We start from the raw sequence: 23687 nt of genomic DNA on the forward strand, positions 1-23687 counted from the left end.
AGTCTGCAGGTAAAGCATTCCAGTCCCTGATAGTACGATTGAGAAAAGAAAACTTTCCAGAAAAGAAAACTTTCCAAGAAAAGAAAACTTGTTCGTAAAGAAATGAGCTTTTCTATTAAAACACGAAAAAATTAAATATGACCACCATTGTGTTGTGCAATAAGGAATAGTGTTTCTTCTATGCTATAAACAGCATTAGTAAGCACATTCCTAGGGATGTTTTCATTGACATCCGATACTGACTGTTTCAGTTCCTCACGTGTAGTAGATCTACTAAGAAATACCTTTTCTTTTAGATAACCCCATAACCAATAGTCAGCTGGATTTATGTCTGGTGACCTAGAAGGCCAACTGTTCGGAAAATGCCTACTAATTACACGATCACTAAACGTGTTGCGCAATAGTGATTTTGCGTTATTGTGTATGTGAGGTGGAGCAACAACTTGAATGAAAACAATCTTCTCGATTTCATTATTCTATAACGCTGGTATTGCAAAGTGTTGCAACATTTGAAAATATCGCTGCCCGGTTACCGTCACTGTTTTTGTTTGTCCATTTTAAATTTCGTCACACAAATATACGGTCTTGTTATGAAATGTGACGTAAAACCACACCAGGCAGTAACCTTGATATTATGTAAAGGTAAAGTCATTGTATAAATTATTAAAATTACTCTCCTACTGCCGTATGTATTCTGAACAACAATTATTGTTTATACAAGCGTGACACAGTTACCATAGCAACGAAACACGCACCGATAAAAAAAACCCAAACGTTGTAAACAGTAATGGTACCTATATGAAACCAAACTGCTGATATGTACAGAAGATACAGATATTTCAAAATGGAAACTTACTTTTGAATAATCTTATATAGAAGCATTTTCAATAATAGCACCAGTAGTGGTGTCAGTAATAATAGTAGCAGTTGTAGTAGGAGTAGTAGTAGTAGTAATAATAATAGTATGAATAGTTGCAGCAATAGAAGTAGTAGTAATAGTATTAATAATATAAATGTTAATAGCCGCGGTAGTAGTAGTAGTAGTAGTAGTAGTAGTAGTAGTAGTAGTAGTAGTAATGACATAGGTATAGTAATAGTAGTCAGAGAGGAAGCAATGTTAAATTGTATAAAGTCATTGACAAACAACAAGACGTTTTTGATCTACAGCATGATTTGGACAGACTATGTAGATGGAGTATCGATAATTTTCTTCTGTTAAATCTTAATAAATGTTGCTTTATGACATATTCTAAAAATAAGACAGTTGCTCAAAATTCGTATGAAATTAATGGTGTGAAGTTACCTAGAGTAGAATCATTTAAGGATTTTGGTATTTATTTTATACACAACTTATGTTTTAAAATGCAATTAAATCACGTTGTAATTGATGCATATAGAAAATTAGGATTTATAATCAGAAATACAAAAGAATTAAAAAATATGAATACTATTGATACTCTATATAAAACTCTAGTTAGAGGTAGGCTAGAGTATGCGTCTGTAATATGGTCACCTCAGTTCCAGTCCCATCAGATGCAAATAGAAAGGATACAGAAAAGATTATTACGTTATTTATATTTTAAAAAACATCACGTGTCGTCTTATGACAAGCAAATTTCATATAATCAGTTGCTTTTTGAATTTAATTATAAAACTTTAAAATCTCAACGATTAATAAATAGCCAAATTTTATTGTATAAGACTGTTAACGGTATATTGATTAACTGTGATTTTCTTAAATTCCTTCAGTTCAATGTAAAAAAAACATAATTACGTCATAGGCATCCTTTTGTTATTCCCATTCCTAGAACTGTTTTCTTCAAGAACTCTCCATTGTTTGTTATGTGTAATACTTACAACTCTCTGTCTTTAAACTGTGATTCTCAATTGGATTTCAGTTTAACAATTGAAAAATTTCATACAATATTAAAAAGAATTGTATTTCCTTAGATATTTAAATTATGAAGAAGTGTATTATAATGTTTTTACTCTAGTTTTTAAATAATTTTGCATCATTCTATTGACATTTGCCACTATATTAACTGTAATATTATATTGTAGCATCTATTACCATTATGTATTTTCTTTCTTTCGTTTGTGTTGTTTGTTTTGTTGTTTTTTTCTCTTATTATGTATTTTGTGTGTATAACTATGTAAGCCACCTGTAATTGGAAGCCTGCTTGGTGGTGGATTTAAAATAAAAATAAAATAAAATACTAATTACATAATTTATCAAATAATCGCTCTCTGCCAGATTTAGACTAGCGAGACTCGAATCAAGGACTATTCTGAACCTCAATAGACTACCATCGAAACGACGAATGGGCATAACAATGTCCGTTTTCTACAACAGGAAGACTTACTTACTTACTTACAAATGGCTTTTAAGGAACCCGAAGGTTCATTGCCGCCCTCACATAAGCCCGCCAGCGGTCCCTATCCTGTGCAAGATTAATCCAGTCTCTATCATCATACCCCACCTCCCTCAGATCCATTTTAATATTATCCTCCCATCTACGTCTCGGCCTCCCTAAAGGTCTTTTTCCCTCCGGTCTCCCAACTAACACTCTATATGCATTTCTGGATTCGCCCATACGTGCTACATGCCCTGCCCATCTCAAACGTCTGGATTTAATGTTCCTAATTATGTCAGGTGAAGAATACAATGCGTGCAGTTCTGTGTTGTGTAACTTTCTCCATTCTCCTGTAACTTCATCCCGCTTAGCCCCCTTATTATAGGGATACGTAACAAGCTGTTTTTTACGGTGATGGGTTGTTAGCCCTTCGCCCAACCCCCAAGCTGGAGGACCACCCCTTATCGGCTGTCCACGACTGCTTATTCAATCAGGAAGACTACTATACAAAATGTAAAAATAATTAATACAGCGTTAGAGATTCAGTGATGCTCACCATAAAATGCAACAAAATGAATATTGAGAGAGGAAAGTCTAAAAATGTCAATAAATATGTATTCAGAAAGGTAAATATTTCCCAACTCCTATTAAGTAAAAATGAAAAATGAAGAAGACACAAGTTAACATGTATATTCAGTCAAATATTTGCACACAATGAAAGAGGAAAATCATCCGCTCCAAGTGATACAGAGAACAAATATTTTCGAATTTATTAACAGATTTTCATAGAGTTTTTATATGTTAGAATCTGAACATAAATAAAGAAATATTACATTCTGAAAGGCAGTTACGATAGATAAACTTCCCGTAACTTAAACCTTCCTACTCAAGTGAGTTTTGCGGTTGCCATGCTGGATGTTAGATCAGATGTTAGCAGATCCCAACCCAATTGAGGGTAATAGATAAAGAATCGTGTAATGACGACGTAGCGCTCCTATCCCGTTTGGCTGTCGTATAGCTGATTATGGCAGATATTAAGCTTGCCCTCGCCTTTGTGTAGTTGTAACGCCATGGAAAAGAACTCTACCCCTGGTAAAGAATTTCATACAAATTCCTCGGCATTTCTCGTTCACGTTCAATTTTGACGTTGAATAAATCTCTCCGACTATCGAGATCACAGAATTCCTATGAGTTTAGTCCGTCCCCGTCTAGAATACGTCGTTTAAAATTATCATTCAACAACTAATATCTCTCAACTTAAAAGGGCAGAGGGTAAACGGAGAAAATGAAGCCTGAAAACAAAAAGAGCTAAGGGAAATTCATTTTTATATAGGAATTTCTGTCCGATCTGCCAAGAAACATCTACTTTTAAGGAACGATTTCAATTTGTATACACACTTCTGGCCTCCATCCAGATCAATTCACTTCTAGTCTTTTTCTCATAGAGCTATTACTGTATTATCTTTTGTCACCAAAATCTTTTGCCAAAGCGTAACGGTCTTTTCTTGCATTCGTGGAGCACCAGCTTCTTTCAAATAGAGAAGCAAGATAGTTACAATAAAAGATTTCGACGATGAATACTAGAGAAAAGAATACAAAGATACCCACATTTAAGATTGATTTCAAAGATTGAATTCGCCGATTCATCTCATTCTCCTATCGATTGTGTACGGATATGAAGCATTTACAAATCTAGTTGTATGTAACTGTTATAAAAACGGCACAAAATTTAATGACTGAATTTAAATTTCCAATTTACTACATGAAATACACAAATTGGTATATTTCTTTGTTATAGATCCTATTTCGGTTTAATTGTGAAGTACGGTAATACTTTAGGGAATAATTACCATGTGTGGACAACATTTTGAATAATTATTCCTTGAAAATTCACTTTATGAGGTAACATAGGAAACATTTGTAGTTAGGACTATACCAATTTCTTGGCCTTCACTTTTTGAAACATGATATAGTTGGAGAAGTACGTATTTACTGAATTAATATTAGATGATTCAAATATGTGCTGTCTTGTGGAATGTAAGAGAAGGTCTTATGGCCTTAATTCTGTCAGCTTAAATAAATAAATAAATAAATAAATAAATAAATAAATACATAAGTAAATAAAAAGTAAATAAAGAAGTAAATAAGTAAATAAATAAATATGAATTAATTACTTAAAATAAATTAATTAATAAAATAAATTACCTAATTAAAAATAAATTAATTAATTATAAATAAATTAAAAAATAAATATATGAATAATTAAATAGATAAATAAATAAATAAACAAATAAATCAACAATAAAAATAAAGAAATAAACAAATAAATATTTTAACGCATCTGTTTAGTTAATAACATTTTTATAAGTAATAGCCCTATGTACACAACATTTTACATCGCACAGCTGTGATAAATTTTTCTGCCATTATGAGTGTGGTGAAGCGGAATGGCAAATGCTGTGAGCTCCACATTAACTTAATGCGCGCTTTCGTCTTGTTTTCTAGTGTGCTTCTGATTGATTTTAGTGTGTGCTTTTCAATAATAAAATGTTTAATAAGATATGCGCCTATGATGATCACTGTTGCAAACAGTCACGTATAATTATTATTATTGGGGACTATGCGTGAACTATAAATATGGCTATGAATAGATAAAAAAAAGTATGCACAATATTAAGCACTTCTCCGTACTGCTTTCATTATAGATAGCCTACACTTTTATACTCATATTATGAAGAACGTTACATGATGTTTTAAAAATTAAAATTACGTCTAGGTAAATGTCAAAGATATTACAGAGTTGTCGCACTCTCCCGGTACGCTAATCGCTATGTTAACGCCAGTATAGATTGACAAATCGAACTGAAACCCTGACCAAGTTACTACGTGAGCGCTGGCTGTCTTGGGGAGGAGCAAGTGAGAAAGCACGGGGGGAAAGGGAGAGAGCACTATGCACTATACTTGCAGGTCCACTCACAGTTTGTCAAACCTGCTAACAAAAGTATTAAAAGGTTGACTAGTTGCCTGCAATGCTAGCATAATGGAACCTTCCTAGCCGACAGTCGAGGCAAAAATGAAGAATCCGTTATTGTGGTAATACTGAAGAGTGGTTCTTCTATTGGTCGCGATGCCCACACACACCCTCTCAGATATTTACGTGGTGATTGGTGACTGAATGACGAGGAGCGAGGGAGAGAGAAGAAAGAAAGAGAGAGATTCCAAAAGTTGGCGTGTTTTACAGGGTTTCACTTGAAGCTGTCAAACTATAGTGACTTAGGCCTATTTTGTGAAATATATTAATATTCGTAAAACTTCGGAAAGAATTCATTATACGATATTTCCCGCTCCTTTAACATTTGTCATGTTGTAGCTCCTATGATAGTCGATCAATCGTGCTCTAATTGTTTAATTGATAGCTCAAAATCTAAGGAACGCATGGAAAAAAAATTCTAAAAGAATACCTTTTTTGAAAAAATAAGGAAAAAGTACTAACTTCAATGTGATCTGTTCAGAATAGACATTTACACCTTCAAAAGTTGATAAGCGGTAAACTTTTTTGTGTTTCACGTTAGATGGGGGGTCTAAGCGAGATAAATGTTGAGAAAGAATTGAAATTACTTTTAAAAGTGGTCGCTACTTAAAACCTTTACTGATTACCGAGTTATTCCGAGTTAAACAAATGTGCGTTTTCGTTTGGCGGAGTAGTCACTAATCGACCTTTTTATCTGTTGGAATTTCAACGAAAAATATCTTCCTGAGTCGGATTGCACTTCGGCCTGAATAATTTATCCATCTTGAGCTGTTCTAAGTAGATAAATATCATCCACAGTGGTAAATCTCCAACGAAATGCCATGTTTTAACGCCGAATTAGGCCTGCGGTAAACTTCATTCACATCCACGTTATCCGCCTAGAGATATCGGATCCTCTAATCCAGCCGTGGCAAAAAGGCCATGGTGCGCCGAGCCACTGTGTAAGCTGCAACGTGCATAACACCTATGGAGGGAGGCGGACAACCGAAGGGGAAGTTAATGTTTAGGACGTGTAACGAAGAAAGAAATGAACAAGAAAACATAGGACACATTATCACATCCTAAAATTAACTGTCTTCAGAATTTCTCTGCGACAAAGTTTCAAAATCAGGAATTATGTCACTTACTGCCAATCGTAGTTGATCACGAAGGTATTTGTCTGTCAGTCGTGATCTAAATTTGATTTTTACTATTTTCATTGTTGAAAATAATTTTTCACAAACGTAAGTTACAGCGAACATGGCTTCAACAGAGCAAGCGAAAGAACGAAGCTTCAAATGTTTATTTTTTTCCAAAGATTTGAAAAGTTCAATATCTGTCAAGTGCTTACATCTAGCTTTCATTTAACGTTACATTGTAAATCTGTGATTTTAAATTGAAAATCTAACCGCATTATTCGTACATCTGCTGAAAAAGAATCGACGTACAGAGATGATGATGATGATGATGATGATGATGATAATGATAATAATAATAATAATAATAATAATAATAATAATAATAATAACACTTAACCTTTTAATGTTTCATCACTAACATGTAGTAACTTATAATGCCGTTTTATGTTATACAACCGTTTTCCTAGTAATATTTGTGAACAAATCATACATTTATTATTTTCATCATATTGTAAGCAAAAGAATGCATCCTACTTGAAACTTTCGTTTTTTTTTTATAGAGGTACATGGTTTCGAGAGAGATATTGCGACGATACGCCACTCGCAGGTCCGAGACAAATACAAATAGAACGGAGTTTGACTCCAGTGAGTAAGAGGGTGGGGGTTGTAGGTAGGAAGCGAGAGAAAAGCACTGCGAGCCACAATGTGCTCGTGAGTCGCATTTTCGCCGCGGCTGCTCTATTCAAATAACATGAAGTTAATGGTTCTGATTGGCTCTTTCATCAATGACGTCAACATAGCGTTAGACGTTTAGCGCGCGTCAAAGGTGAGAAACTCCCTTTTAATGGTAATTATGTGCCACGTTACCACAATTATCTAGTATAACACTCACTGAATTTCACCTCCTTTTAGTCGGAAACCATTCTAAGTCTTTAAGGAAACTGCCATAAATGCAAATTTATTACACCTAAGAGACTTCGTAATAATTGTTCTACTTAGTTTCATCTGCTACTGTAAATAGTGTTACCAAAATATATATATTCTAGTTCAAAGTTCGTATGAATTTCTGGGATGTTAACAACACAAATGAACTTACCTTGCGCGAAAGTTCCGCACACGAGTACAGCTACAAGAGTTGCCGCTGTAACAAAGAAGAAGGAAATGTTAATGTATGAGTGAATATAACAATACTAATGTTAACATTCATAAAGGGACTGGGTAGTGATTAGGGGTCCAAAATCCAATTTTTTTATTTTGTTTTCATAAAAAGGTACAAAACTTGCTCTTTAAAACAATACATAGGTCCTACATTGTGGAGAGTATATCTGCAAATAAATCCTTTAAATGGCCTCTTTAAATTTGGCGGCACATGTAAGTCATATATTCTTCTTCTTCTTTTAAATGCTGTTTTCCGTGAGTTCATAGTTTTAAATCTTAAGTACGTTTTTCTCAGAAACTACTGAATCTATTTACATGACATTTTTACAGTGTTTTCTGCAGCCCGTATTCTACACAACAGACCTCCGCGTTTATGTGCATCACACAAATAACCTGAGGAAAAAAATATATATATGCCATGAAAAAACGACAAAAATTGTTCATCAAACTTTAATATTTTTATGTTTCAGTAAGTGTGAAATATTTGACTAATTTTTCTTTAGAATTTACAATATACATTACTAACTTAAGGCTTTTAGAGAACCCGGAGGTTCATGGCCGCTCTCACATAAGCCCGCAATCAGTCCCTATCCTGAGCAAGATTAATCCAGTCTCTACAATCATATCCCATCTTCCTCAAATACATTTTAATACCTTCCCATCTACGTCTCGGCCTCCTCAAAGTTCTTTTTACCTCCAGTCTCCTAACTAACACTCTACATGCACTTCAGGATTCGCCCATACGTGCTACATGCCCTGCCCATCTCAAACGTCTGGATTTAATGTTTCTAATTATGTAAGGTGAAGAATACAATGCGTGAAGTTCTGCGTTGTATAACTTTCTCAATTCTCCTGTAACTTCATCCCTCTTAACCCCAAATATTTTCCTAAGCAATTCTCGAACACCCTTAACCTCTGTTTCTATCTCAAGGTGAGAGTCCAAGTTTCACAACCATACAAAACAACCGGTAATATAATTGTTTTATAAATTCTAAATCAGCTTCTTTTGAGAGCACACTGGATGACAAAAGCTTCTGAACCTAATAATAGGAGGCATTTCCCAGATTTCTTATGCTCTTAATTTCCTCCCGGGTGTCGTTTATATTAATTGTTACAGGTACTCAAAGTTATTTTAAGTTTTCCACCTCTTCAAGGGATATATTTCAATATACATTACGTTATAAATTAAAAGAAATACTAGGCGTATTAGTGCAGGCTGTAACAAGAATGTGCATCTAAAGATTGAGGTTGGCCTACATTTAACAAAGTGGGAAAACAGCTTTTCAGTTAGGAGGAAACAGTTCAGCTGACGTTGTATGCAAGATTACTTATTTTAATTCTCGGTTAGTTTATTTATTTGGTTTCAAACTTTTTCTTCGTTCTCCCTGAAACTTCAGTGATACCTTACTGTTTTCATTTATTTTCTTTCTTTAATTCTTGTCATGTTTTATGTTTTTCACAAACTGTAGCTTTATGATTTGTTATGTTATATTGCAACAATATTATGCGTATTTATCTAGCCTGACGAGTTACTCCCTTGGTTTGAATTGTAAATTATTTAAAAATAGCGTGTAAGACGGCCTTAGACTAGAAATGTTTAGTTTAAATGTAGTTCTGTTTATAAGTATGCATAAGGGTGTAATTATTTGACTTATTTGAACTGTTGTATCAGTGAAGCGAGGTGAGTCAGTGACGTTATGGTTTTACAGTGCAGTGAACAGTTCCGATAAGTGATAATTTATAGCGTCAATAAAATGTGTCCTATAGTGTCAGTGAAATGTGTTATAGAGTGACAGTGAAATGTGTTACAGAGTGTCAGTGACATGTTGTGCTAAAGTGTCAGTGAAATGCGTCATAGTGCCACTACAGGGAGTGAGATGAGAGTAAAGTGAAAGACTATTGAAACTTATGTAGGGCCTATACATAATTATGTAGGTTGTATTGTAAAATTAGGTATTTTATTTATGTTTTATTATTATTGTGTTAAATTGTATTGTGTATTCTTATTGCAGTGTATAAAATTGTATATATATTGTACTGTGTACTGCATATAATTTTATTGTGTATTGTTTATATTGCGTATACCACTGCCACCGGGTGCTTGCCCACTTGCAGTGTAAATGAATACATACATACATATGTTGTTGTACAGCTATTGAATATGAGTTTTGCTCGTTCGGCAATACTCAGTGAATTAAAAAAGAAGTGTTGAATAAATATCTTTCGCTTGTTGTACAAGGCCACCTTAAATAATCGGGGAGTCATTTGTTTTTATTTTATTATATCAGGCTGATTGAGGCGGCACGGATATAAAACGCATGTTTTTTTAAAACTCATATATTCCTTTAAATATTGGTCTTATAAAAATTTTGCCTGGAATGAAACTTGTCGGAAACATTTTTAAAGCACATTTTGTCATGTAATATTCCCCAAAAATCAATAATAAGCGAGCTAATTTCATTCATTTACTTCAGTCTCCCTTATAACTCCCCTTTTAAAGAAAGTATTTTCAATATCATATCCCGAGGTTCTTTTTTTTTTTTAGTAGGTTATTTTATGACGCTTTATCAACATCTTAGGTTATTTAGCGTCTGAATGAGATGAAGGTGATAATGCCGGTGAAATGAGTCCGGGGTCAAGCACCGAAAGTTACCCAGCATTTGTTCATATTGGGTTGAGGAAACCCCGGAAAAAACCTCAACCAGGTAACTAGCCCCGACCGGGAATCGAACCCGTCCCGAGGTTCACTCAGCCTCCTATAAAATTGAGTACCGAATCTTTCCCGGGGGTAAAAGGCTGTCAAAGCGTGGTGCCGACCACACCACATCATTCTACTGCCGAGGTCATGGAAAACATGGGGCTCTACCTCCATGTTCCCCAAGTGCCTTCATGGCATGTGACGGGAATACTTTTACCTTTACCATTTTCAATATAATATAGCCTAAAATCTACGTGGAACCTACGTATTTTAAATACCAATTTTCGTAGAAATTGCTTATGACATTATCGCGTGAAAAGGTAACAAACATAAAGACTACGAGCAAATGCTGGGTAACTTTCGGTGCTGGACCCGGCCTCATTTCACCGGCATTATCACCTTCATATCATTCAGACGCTAAATAACCTAGATGCTGATACAGCGTCGTAAAATAACCCAATAAAAAAGACATAAAGACATACAACAAAAATTAAAAAATGCGATTTTCGGTCTCAGGACAGTTCATTATACATGATAATACCACAGTCTAGTATATGCAGTCACGAAGTTCAATATGTAGTAAATTTGCATTCATAGATAGTTGCTAACCACTAGGTTCGCTACTATCGCCTCGTTACAGACAATGCGAAATAGTACCTGCACAGTCTATTGTTCCTAGTACCCTAATAAACTCAAGCTTCGTGACTGTGTATATATTAGACTGTGATAATACTACAAGCGAAAATTACTAGAAAAATTTAGGTTATAGTTTTATTATATTAGTATAGATTACAGTTACCACTAACTTTTGACATTGCAAGTACACTCCATCAACAGATTTTCAGCATACTTTAACAATTAATTTGACGGAATATCTTGTAAGTTACAGCATTTTAATTTATGAAAACGTTTTAATAAAATAACACGAAATAGCAATATACGTTACAAGAGCGGTATGTTGACGTTTTCATGGTCGAGGAAAAGATTGAAAAAGCGAAACGTAGTTGAGCTTTTTAATTTCCGAGAACATGAAAACAAACATACCGCTAGTGTATCGTACATTATTTTGTGCGAAGATCGTTTATTACATACCTGAAAGACGAATTTCTAATTAGTTGCAATGAAATCTCCATGTTGGTTTCTGTTTAATGACGCCAACTTCGGAACACCAAAATATCCTTCTTTAACATTGTTGCTGTAAAATGTTTTCTGTGTTTACTATACTCCAGCAGGCGTGATTTACGTCTGTCTTTTTTTCCCCAGTCTATAAATGCGAACTTAAAACAAACGGTAAGGTTATGTAATGATTTATTTTTCATTTCAATATTTTAACAATATTATTTATATAACATATTGCAGTAATAACTTCGGCATCTGGATTCCTTAATGTTACTTGTATAAGGAATGCAATAAGTTTCGTGGAGTAGTAGACTTTACTTAATTTTTGCAAATATTTAGAAACAATAATTAACATTGCAATTTAGTTGAAATTGCAGTGGTAAGTTTCCAATTTATAATTATTACTATGTTAAACGTCTCTAAAAATAATATGTTAAAAGCCTAAAGCAGTAAAATGAATGTCGCGCTTAAGCGGTAAGAAGAGGGAAATTGTTGTGTGTGTTACGTTGGGAATACTGAATGAGGTATTTCACACTTACCGCGTATTGGTTCTGTTCGGAAAGCAAGCAAATACGCACGATCTCGCACAAAATTAGTTGATAGAAATGTATAATCCTAAGCAAAATTACAGATTAATATAGGATAAAATAATGTGGACATTGCGTTAGTTTTCTTTACAGTCCCTCCCAGTTGTATATTTTTTTTTGGATTTCCGACAAGGGCAGCTGCCCTTCAGTAAGGGTTGTCAAAGGACACATCATACTAAACAAATAAAAATAAACATTTGTATTATCAGTATTATGATTATTATTTTCGAAAGGAAGCTGCTCTCGGGAAGGTACGTTTATTCTTCTTCTACCCCGAATTCTTCTCCCGTTCACAGTTCCCTCCAGTGCATCCTTCAGCATGCAGTTTCTTCTCAGCCAATGACCCAACCAATTCCTTTTCCTCGTTCTCATCAGTTTCGGCATCATTATTTCTTTACCCACTCTTTCCATGCACAGTTTCATTTCTTATTCTGTCTGTCCACTTCACACGTTCCATTCTTCTCCAAATCCTCATTTCAAATGCTTCTCTTCACTTCGTCGTAATGTCCACGTTTCTGCCCATACAATATACAGGGACATCGTTTTATTTTTACTCACATTTTTAATATCAACCTGGCTATATCTTTGGATTAAAGGTCTAGAACCGGAAACACCGCTTGCTCCCCCTTCCAAAACTGGAGTTCGATGATACTGGCGTAAAATACAAACAAATCACTTTACTAGGTATAGGAGGGAAGAAAAGTAATTCATCCATTTACGTAAACTAGGAAATATCGCAATTTTGAGTTTGATAATTTTCATTAGGTTCTTGTTTAATCAAAATACAGTAGCTACTGTATTAACACTTGGTGTTTTTACTCACGAAATGAGCTATCCATTCGGACGTAATAATTATGCAGTGTATATTGTACCATTACAGCACATTAGCGTACAATAAAGAGAATGAAGTTAAATTGAAAAATAATCTTATATGGATATTAAAACATATTTTTGAAAATGGTGGCCGTTCATTTCGATACAGGCTTCAGTTCTTTTGTGCATATTATCGCACTATAGACTACTGTACCTAATTCCAATTACCAGTTTCGTCCTTCGTACGAGTAACTCATGTTGAAATAACTTTGTACCTACTCTACAGGGTGTTTCAAAAATACGGGGCATAATTTCAGGTATGTATTTCCCACATGTAGACAATCAAAATAGTTCATTACAACATGTGTCCGGAAATGCTTCATTTCCGAGTTATGGCCTTCACAACATTGAAATTCACCGGAACGTTTTTCTTTCCGCAGGTCGTTGTCATTACAGAAGATGTTCAAAATGTCCACCTCTTGCTTGAATACAGACCTCACATCGATGTCTCATTGACCTGCGAACACGATCCCAATCTCCAGGAGTATTGCTTATGTCCTCAGAACGTGCCACAATTCGATTCCGAAGGGATTCCAAATCAGGCACCGGAGACGAATAAACCAATGATTTTAAATGGCCCCACAAGTAGAAATCGAGAGGGTCCAAATCAGGTGAGCGTGGAGACCAAGCTATTGGGCCACCTCTACCTATCCATCGATCAGGAAACCTTCGATCCAAGTACCGGCGAGCCGTACGATTGAAGTGTGCAGGAGCGCCATCATGCAAGAAGTGAATGTGTTGACGACTGATCAGTGGAGTGTCTTCTAAGACATGAGGTATGGTGTTTTCCAGGAAGTTTGTGTACGCCTGCACCGTAAGTCTGTTTAAAAGTACATGGGGTCCAACTAATCGATCACCAATGATACCGGCCCACATGTTGAGGGAAAACCGCACATGGTGATGAGATGGAACAGTTGCACGTGGGTTTTCATAAGCCCATACATGCTGATTGTGGAAATTTGTTATGCCATCTCGTGTGAACTGTGCTTCATCTGTAAATAATACTAAGGCAGGAAAGTTCGGATTTACACCACACTGCTGCAAGAACCACGACAGAACCTAACTCGTGCAGGGTAATCTGCTGGTGACAGGGCCTGTACACGTTGCAAATGATAAGGATACAATTGATACGTACTCTTTCAACAGTTTCCAGACGTCGTATGAGGAACATTGACTTGCAACGCTACCCTTCGTGTGCTGATAGAAGGAGTCATGTTCACAGCCTCCAGAATCTCCTCCTGTACTTGTGCAGTTGTAGATCTTGGTCGTCTCCTTCCCAAACCAGGAGAGTTAAATTTTCCATACTCGCACAGACGGTAATGGAGACGTACAAATGTCTTCCGATCTGGACATTGTCGCTGTAGGTACCTCTCCTGGTACAAACGACGAGCCAGCGCAGCATTGCCGTCCGCCTTGCCGTACATGAAGTGTATCTCTGCCAGCTTTTGATTTGAATACATGTCGCACAGTCTAACGCCTACACAACACTGAATGTAACCTTCGCCTCGGAATGAACTGTCAGAGTGCCCTCTTAATGTCCGGCAACGACCTGCAGAAAGAAAAACGTTCCGGTGAATTTCAATGTTGTGAAGGCCATAACTCGGAAATGAAGCATTTCCAGACACATGTTGTAATGAACTATTTTGATTGTCTACATGTGGGAAATACATACCTGAAATTATGCCCCGTATTTTTGAAGCACCCTATATAAAAGAGCACCTTACGTAGTGAAAAATTAATCTTCACTTCTGCCCGATCCGAAAAGACAAAATTACTCAGAAATGCTATCTATTGTCCGTTCAAGTGGTTTTGTCCCAGGTTTGTAGAAGGGGGGGGATCACATGATAGTTAATTACTTAACGAGGCCCTTTTATTTAAGTTATTTTAAACAGTTGTATAATATTACGTAGACGTCCAATTCCTAACAGAAATTAATGTTTTCAGAAAAGAGCTAAGATAGCCCAGCTACTAGACTTTACAGAGGGGCGAATAGAAGTAGGTGGGGAACCGGGATGCGACGTAGGCAAACGGACGACAGTGCCTGTGGAAAAATATGATTCAATATTGAAAGCTCTTTCGTCATTGTAAAACGCGAACATATTTCTGGAACATACTATACTCACTCAGTACAATACTGCATACGCGACCTCGGTTCTGTGTGGAGAACGGTTGGAAGTTTACTAGTAGATGGGGTGGGAGTGAAGTACATTAAAAAACTCAGGTACAATAAAAATTGAAGTAAAAATAAAATGATGTCTCTGTATAAAGGCTTCTGGTTTCAGTATCATTTACTAATAAGTATATACAGTAGTTTGCATTGGTTAAGGGGTTTGAATATCAGAGAGCTTCAGCTGGTATTAGTATATTTGACAACACTGTATCGACACGAAATAGAATTCAATTATACTGCGGGGTCTCATTCATTAGAGGCTCTCAATCCATATTTCACACGCTGCGTTTACTGTATAGCCTGCAGCGAGCGTCAGTCCTGCGACAATAGTTTGAGCACACGAATATGAAACAGTTGAGATTCACTCAAATGCGTTTAAGTCCTTACTTTGTATTTCAAGCAGCAACAACCTGGAATCTCTCTTCTGACAGGGCGAAGGAATATAACGACCTCACACTAACTAACTTTCCCCTGCTCCCCAAGATGGATAACTTCAACTTCGCACATTCATTCTCAACCCCCTTTACATTCCTCATTCCACTGTCATTCCGCCACCTCAAGGAAGTTCCAAGCCTAGGTAATTACAATGAGCTGTCACCTTAACGAAAATCACAAGTTTCGGTAGACGCAGGGATTAACTGAAAGTATCCAGGACTGCAGATCTCAGATCGACCGATCAACAACGGCGATATTCTCACACTGTTTTCCTTCTTGCCGTGCTCAATTATTCATTCATTCACTTTGCAGATAACGCAGATGTCTGCTCCGCCAGTCGCAATCTCACTCAGGCATTTCATTGCGCTCTCCTTTGCGATTTCAGTTTCAGGCTTTCATTCTGCACCCCTAAAGCAGGGAGCACACTGCCTCCATTCAGCTCAGTTCAGTTGACCTTGACGTTTCGCTGTCAATGCAATAATATGTACAGCCGTACAGAGAGCCAGTTCATTCTGCTTCCGCGCTTTTGCCCCACCTTCCCTTCAGTCAGGCTTGCCTCTACTAGCAATATTGACTGAAGACTGAAGGAAAAGACACACATGCAGATCAGCTGGTCGCGTACAGAAGTTAATTTATTCCGCTACAATGAGTGAAATTAACGAAGAATTCCTTATTGAGGTTGTAAAAAGACTTTCTGTTTTCTTTTACGTATGACCACACTGATAAGAATTATCACGATTTAACAGTGACAAGAAATGCTTCCAGGTTAAATTGTCCACTTCAAAATGACCGGAGGAAAAATGGCCACAAACGAAAATGTCCAGAGCAAAATGTCCAAGGGAAACAGTCCAGTAAAAAAATGTCCACAACAAAATGTACAGTATAAAAAATGTCCACTAGCAAAATGTCCAGTATAAAAAAGCCCGCATTCAAAAATGCCCATAAATAGTATATAATTGGAAAAAATCAATATAATATTTTTTTTTTTTTTTTACAAAAGCATAACCAGGAGAAAGACTACAATGTTTTATTGAGATTGCTAGCGACCTACCAAATTTTAAATCAAGAGTGGCGGAATGGCTCAAATTATAGCTACGTTCACAAAAAAGGAAAAACTAATTGATGAATTAGTGGACTTACTCGTGTTAAATATGTAATATTTGTCCGGCTTACAGCTGTTTCAGTGCTTCACGCACCATGATCAGAGCTTACTAGATCGCGGCGTCATCTCGAACTTCTCTGCCTGTTAAGAGGGTGTGTTTTATTGTTGGAAGGTGTTGAAGTGTGGAGTCGAATAGTGTGTGTGTACTGAAATTGATCTGTGTGTTGAGGATTTGATTGGGGTGTGTTTTAGTGTGTTTGTATATTTCGTATTGTTCTAGTGTGTTGAGTTTTTGGTTCTTGGGTTGTGTGTGTAGGATTTCCATGTCCGTATTTATGTTATTGTATGCATGGTTAGTATTGGTTATGTGATCGGCGTATGTAGATGTATTGTGTCCTCTGGTTATAGCTTTAATGTGTTCTTTGTAGTGTGTTTGGAATGATCTGCCTATCTGTCCTATGTAGAACTTGTCGCAACTATTACATGTGAGTTGGTATACACCTGTGTGATCGTATTTATTTGTTTGTGTTTTTTGTGTGTTGAGATGTCTTTGTAGTGTGTTTTCTGTTCTGTATGTTATGTTGTATTTCTGTTTTATGAATGAAGATGCGATCTTATGTGTGCTTTTGTTTTCATATGTTAGTGTGATGCATTTCTTGTGTTCTTCTTCATTCAGAAAACAGAAATACAACATAACATACAGAACAGAAAACACACTACAAAGACATCTCAACACACAAAAAACAAAACAAATAAATACGACCACACAGGTGTATACAAACTCACATGTAATAGTTGCGACAACTTCTACATAGGACAGAAAGGCAGATCATTCCAAACACGCTACAAAGAACACATTAAAACTATAACACAATACATCTACATACGCCGGTCACATAACCAATACTAACCATACATAACAATAACATAAATACGGACATGGAAATCTTACACACACAACCCAAGAACCAAAAACTCAACACACTAGAACAATACGAAAAATACAAACACACTAAAACACACCCCGATCAAATTCTCAACACACAGATCAACTTCAGTACACACACACTATTCGACTCCACTCTTCAACACCTTCCAACAATAAAAAACCCTCTTAACAGGCAGAGAAGTTCGAGATGACGCCGCGATCTAGTAGGGTCTGATGATGGTGCGTGAAGCACTGAAACAGCTGTAAGCCAGACAAATATTACATATTTAACACGAGTAAGTCCACTAGTTCATCAATTAATTATATTCAAGTGTTAAAAGTGGTGTACGCAAGATTCAAAATGGATTAAAAAGGAAAACATTCTAGTACACAATGGCTTTTCATATCAGTTTCATTCAAGGAGCAAAAATGGTAATAAATTATATTGGAGGTGTGTGGAAAGAAGCACCCGTGATGCGACATGTGTGACCATTGCTGATATGGATAACTTACTGTACATGTAGATAAACCAAGTGGATATTAAATTTTATGGACTTTTATATAAGTGGACATTTAATTTTATGACATTTATTTAAGTGGACATTGTATTTGTGGACATTTCATTTTTATGGACATTTACGTAAGTAGACATTTTTTTAGTGGAGATTTCTGTTTGCGGACGTAATTATTTTAAGTATGCACTATGACTTTTGGACAAAGCAAATTTAACCACAAGACATAAAAAGCATGTCTTAATTATATTGGGGGGATAGCTTACGTCCGGAATATTTTACCGTGGAAAGACTCATCATGCCATATTACAATGAAGTGCTTTGTATGGAGTGTGACAATGTGTGAGGGAGAAACATGAACATTACGATGGAATGAAGAGAAGTGAATAGAAGAATTTTAAATGTTGATATGGAGAAGATTGAGCGTGTTAACTGGACAGACAGAATAAGAAATGAAGCTGTGCTGAAAAAAGTGGGTGAAGAAAGAATGATTCTGAAACTGATCAGAAAGAGGAAAAGTAATTGGTTGGGGCACTGGCTGAAGGGATGCACTGGAAGGAATGGTGAACGGGAGAAGAGTTCGGGACAGAAGAAGACCTCAGATTTGAGGTATATGGAATTATGACGAGACAAAGAGGAAGGCAGAAAGTAGGAAAAATTGGAGAAAGCTGGTTTTGCAGTGAAAGACCTGCCTATGGACAGAATACTGAATTAATAAATTTGTATTTTATTATTCCAAAATTAAATAAAGTAACTTTGATTAAATATGCATAAGTTTTGCATTTTTATCTGACATTTCTAAAGTTTATTCTGCAGTAACCGTGCATAACTGTTTACTGGCTCTCTGTAACTCATCCTCTGAATTGATTGGAAACTGTAGGTCTGTCTAGGATATGAAGAGAATTCGTGTCATTATTTAGAAGTGGAAGCTCATGAATGCATTAGAGATATAAATAGTGGAATTATTGTGATCTTAAAGGAAGCGTGGTGAAGTTAAATGGTAGTTATAGAGTAGATATGGGAGTAAAAGCAGTGAGTAGATAGACCTATAAAATTAATGGTGAAATAATTAGGGTAGTAGTAGCTGCATTAATCCGTTCATTCTTCGTTGTTCTCTGCATTCCATTTTTATTATGGACTTCTTGAGCTGAATAAGAAATTTTTGTTATGTTTATCTATCACTTGTATTGACTATTATTTGTAATGAAACCACGACAAACTAATATTGTTCTTAAAAAAGGGGGATACATTTTGTTCTCTTATTTTTCCAAACAGCTTCTGACTGCAATGAATTACTAGGCCTATATTTGTTCAGTAACCGTTCAATTACTAAAGTTCTTTTCATTTTATTCGAAAAAATAATACTGTTAGAAGTGTTGCTACTTTGAACTCAAGTATTCATTTCTGAAATCAATAATATTTTTATGCTCGACCATGCCGGAATGTAGTAATTATACACCTGGTAGTAGCCCTTTAATGCACCTCATTAAAGTACACCTATTCATTATAGTTCAGTTGTTCATCCAATGAGAAATCACCATTGTACCATTATAAAACCGCAAGTATCGATTATTCTCGGATATGCAATCGAAAGACAATTAAGGAAACGTCACGGAGGCTGGAAATCCAATACTGTTGCAGAAGGTTATGTTCTGTTACTATAATAATTAGCGTTAATTGCAAATAATATTCAAATAAATTCAATTTGTCATCTCGTTTTTCAATTCTAAATCAATTTCCAGGTTATATCAATATTAATGTTCATGTTATTCTCTAGATTATATCAAGGTCAATGACATTCGTCCCTCGGAAAAGATCAATACTTTCGCGTCTGCGCACATCTCACAATTTAGAAGGTCAGTTCCGCTCTTCACTTAGATAACCATAACATGAATACTTATGAATAATTTCAAGTTAGAAATATGGTCGAGCATAAAAAGTCGTATGAAACTTGCCTATAATAGTAATTAAGACGCTCGTATGAAAATTATGAAACTCGCTTGCGCTCGTTTCATAAACAAACATACTCGCGTCTTAATTACTACCATTATAGGCTCGTTGCATAATGTACTATTAATCGTTAAATTTTCGCTGTATAGTAGTATTACTACTGCAGAAAAATTTTGAACGTCATAGAGGTGCAGTGGGAAGTACGCAACACTGTTATCGAGTTCTTGATATAAACTAAGTTCGTATTAAGTGTTTCATTATATTCCTGGAGGGTAAATTGAAGGAGAGTGGATTGAACAGGAGTTACTTCGTAGCTTCAGATGTAAATCATCATAAAATTTCCATGCCCTAATTGTTGAGGCCTTACATTTACATTGGAGCAGGTGTTTTCTTGTAACTATAGCCTGAATTTATAAATGTGTGTTAAGCAGTGAGTTTGAGGTTGGGAAGTGGGGTCAAATTATACATTACGCTCACTTGCGCATAACACATTCACTTTATTGACCCTATTTTTGTTCCTACTCTAGAATATTTCATTATTAATGGAGGTAAGCAGGCCATTGTACGAAAGTATAAAAAAACTATTACTCCCGTTTTTTTGTTATTTAATGATGCTCTATAAACTGCGAAGTTATTTAGCATACGTAGAATTGGTGGTAGTACCACAGTCTAGTATATACAGTCATAAAGCTTGAGTTGTTGAGGGTACTAGGAACAATAGACTGTGCCGGTACTATTTCGCATTGTCTGTAATAAGGCGATAGTAGAGATCCTAGTGGTTAGCAACTATCTATGGATGCATATTTACTATGAATTGAGCTTCGTGACTGTATATACTAGACTGTGGCAGTACTGTGCGTTTACTGATGTTTTGCTAGTGGGAAGGGATAGTGGTATCAGTCCATATTGGAGCCAGTGAAGCGTGTCGGCATACGACAGTTACAAGAACTCAAACGTTGTTGTAACACACAATTCTTGAAGCAGAGGCAGGATAGTTAGCATTATTCGCTTACGAGATGAGACTTAAGTTTTTTGCTAGAGATTAGTTAAATTGTAAACCAGTTGTTATCATGTGACCTCTTTGGGAGTCTGTGTCTCGAAATATAGGCAGTGATGATGAAAATGATCGTTGTGTATCACCAATTTGACGTGGAAACCAGTACATACGCAATCAGCTAAAATCATTAAAAATGTATATAAATATATTCTTAAGGAGAAAGAGGATAACGCCATGAACCCTTTTCAAACACCATACCTACGACAAGAGTACCACACTCAACGCGAGTTCAGTGGTTCCAATAGTATGGGAGCTCGTATTCAGTAGCCTAACCGTTGTTTTGCTGCACAAAGTGCTAATAATTCCATCTATAGCCGAGGCGGCTTTATTTTCATAACATTAATAAATTATTCTTCGAATTGTCAAGACTAAATTAATCTAAACTATACAAATCTGTTTTTCCTGTTTTGGGCATTTTTTTTTTTTTTTTTTTTTTTTTTTTTTTTTTTTTTTTTTTTTTTTTTTTTTCGCTGTCCAACGTAACTATTTCCTTCTGCTGTCGGACAATGACCTGATTATCGATATAAGTTTAGTATAATTGTATACGACATCCGTCGACCTGGGTGGCGCAGTAGGTAGAGTGCTGGCTTTCTCTGGCGAGGTTGCGAGTTCGATCCCAGTCCAGGTCGATGGCATTTAAGTGTGCTTAAATGCGACAGACTAATGTCAGTAGACTTACTGGCATGTAAAATATCTCCTGCGGGACAAAATTCCGGAATACCGACGACGTTGATATAACCTCGGCAGTTGCGAGCGTCGTTTAATAAAACATAATTTAATTTATACGATATCCCATTTTGAAGAGGAAAGTCAAAGAATAAATTGAAGAAGTTAAAAAAAACACCCCTAAATGATTTTTTTTGACAATGAGCATTTACATTGAAGAGTCCACTGCAAGAATGATGGATGTCACTTTTTTTGTCGAAAATGAAGCAAGACTGTCAATGCATAGCTTAAGACATATAGAATGTACATACAGAGTTACATGACATTAACACTGATAGTCATTGTCCAGTAATGATCGGAAAATCACAGTTAATCTTTGAGCGCTAAGCATTTCAAACTTTCAGTCGCTTCTTGTGCAAAATGTATTCCAAATGACATCCATCATTCTTGCAGTGGACTCTTCAATTAAAATGTTTATAGGCTACCTCTTCTCAGAAAATCGAAAAATTAAATTAGATATAATTTTAGTATAGTCATAGACCTATATGATACACCACTTTAATGAGAGCAAGCGGAATAATAAAATGGAAAATAAATAAATAAATAAATAAATAAATAAATAAATAAATAAATAAATAAATAAATAAATAAAAATTTTCACTCAAAATCCAATTCCATTTCCCCTTAAGGGGAGAGGATGCTGTTTTTTAAACCTTTTTTCCTATTTCGTGTAAAATATTAATTTTTTGTATGTGGAGAGCTCATAGCCGTGGCAACTCAACCAAATAAAAATATTTTGAAAAAATAATTATTTGGGAGCCCAAATTTGAAAAAAATATACCCAATGCAGGACTTTACTAAAACCGATATATCTAAATCGTTTTTAAAGATATATTCAAACAGTCTTTTGCAATGTATTTCCAAAATCATGTTCTACAAACATGTCTGTAACAGAATTTTGATATTAGTCCCTACGTTTGTAAAATAAACAATTAAAATTTAATAACAATTTTCTGATTTCCTTTGTTGCAAACAAACGGACGTATTTTTAAAATTAAATCAATTAACAAAATTCTGTTACAGAGAAACGTTTCCTAATAGTCTAAAGAATGTATGTTCTAAATTTCATGCATATATCTTTAATAGTTCAGAAATCATATCCATTTTTGTCTGGCAATGTAGCAAAAAAAAAAACTGAAGTTACTGGAAACCGATAAAAGCAGGCGTGTGATTTAAAAGTCCATAGCGCAGGAAGTTTAAAAATGGCGACTGAACATCCGATAAGGTCACAAATACCCACAAAATGTTATGCAATGCATTCCACACATATCAAAGTGTTTTTTAATTTTTTCTTTTTTTTTTTAATTTAATTTACCGGAAACAACAATAAAGGTGGGCGAGTGATTTAAAAATCCATAATGCAGGAAGTTTAAAAATGGCGACTCAGCATCCGATAAGGGCATACATACCCACAAAATGTTATGCTATGCATTCAACACATATCACAGAGTATTTTAAAGATTTTTTTTTAATTTACTCATTTACACCAAAAAATACCATCCTCTCCCCTTAAGTGTGGAGTGACATTAATGACCTTATAACTTTGATCTTTCAAACAAAATATTTTGTTGTATTCTTTTACATTCCTTGCTTACATTTGAAGTTTAATAGACGTATTCATGGAAAGTCCCTTTCGGAACCGTTACAATGGCAATTGTTTTATTTCAGTGAGAAATACGTCTAAGTGTAACACTGAGTTGCGTAACTGGAGTCATATTAAAATTACGTTCACATCGATGTAAAGTATTAAAAGAATATGCGAAGCATTACAGGTGACAATACGGTTATTATTCCAAAGCATTATAATAACATAACTGGACATTTTAATACACTAAACCAACACGGGTAAAAAAGTATTGTTGAAAATAA

At 35.4% G+C, this 23687-nt stretch overlaps 1 protein-coding gene across 1 annotated transcript in view; it reads right to left on the reverse strand.

The window, feature by feature from the left end:
• The window catches only part of Neto (Neuropilin and tolloid-like), a 1086331-nt gene extending 1078690 nt beyond the window's left edge, over nucleotides 1-7641 (reverse strand). Inside the window, exon 1 of the mRNA XM_069822273.1 lies at nucleotides 7600-7641. The gene's annotated coding sequence lies outside the window, so the exon portion shown is untranslated. The remainder of the gene's footprint in view (nucleotides 1-7599) is intronic.
• Between the last annotated feature and the right edge of the window lie 16046 nt (nucleotides 7642-23687).

Source organism: Periplaneta americana, chromosome 3, assembly GCF_040183065.1.
Source record: "Periplaneta americana isolate PAMFEO1 chromosome 3, P.americana_PAMFEO1_priV1, whole genome shotgun sequence".
Classification (NCBI taxonomy): Eukaryota; Metazoa; Arthropoda; class Insecta; order Blattodea; family Blattidae; genus Periplaneta; species Periplaneta americana.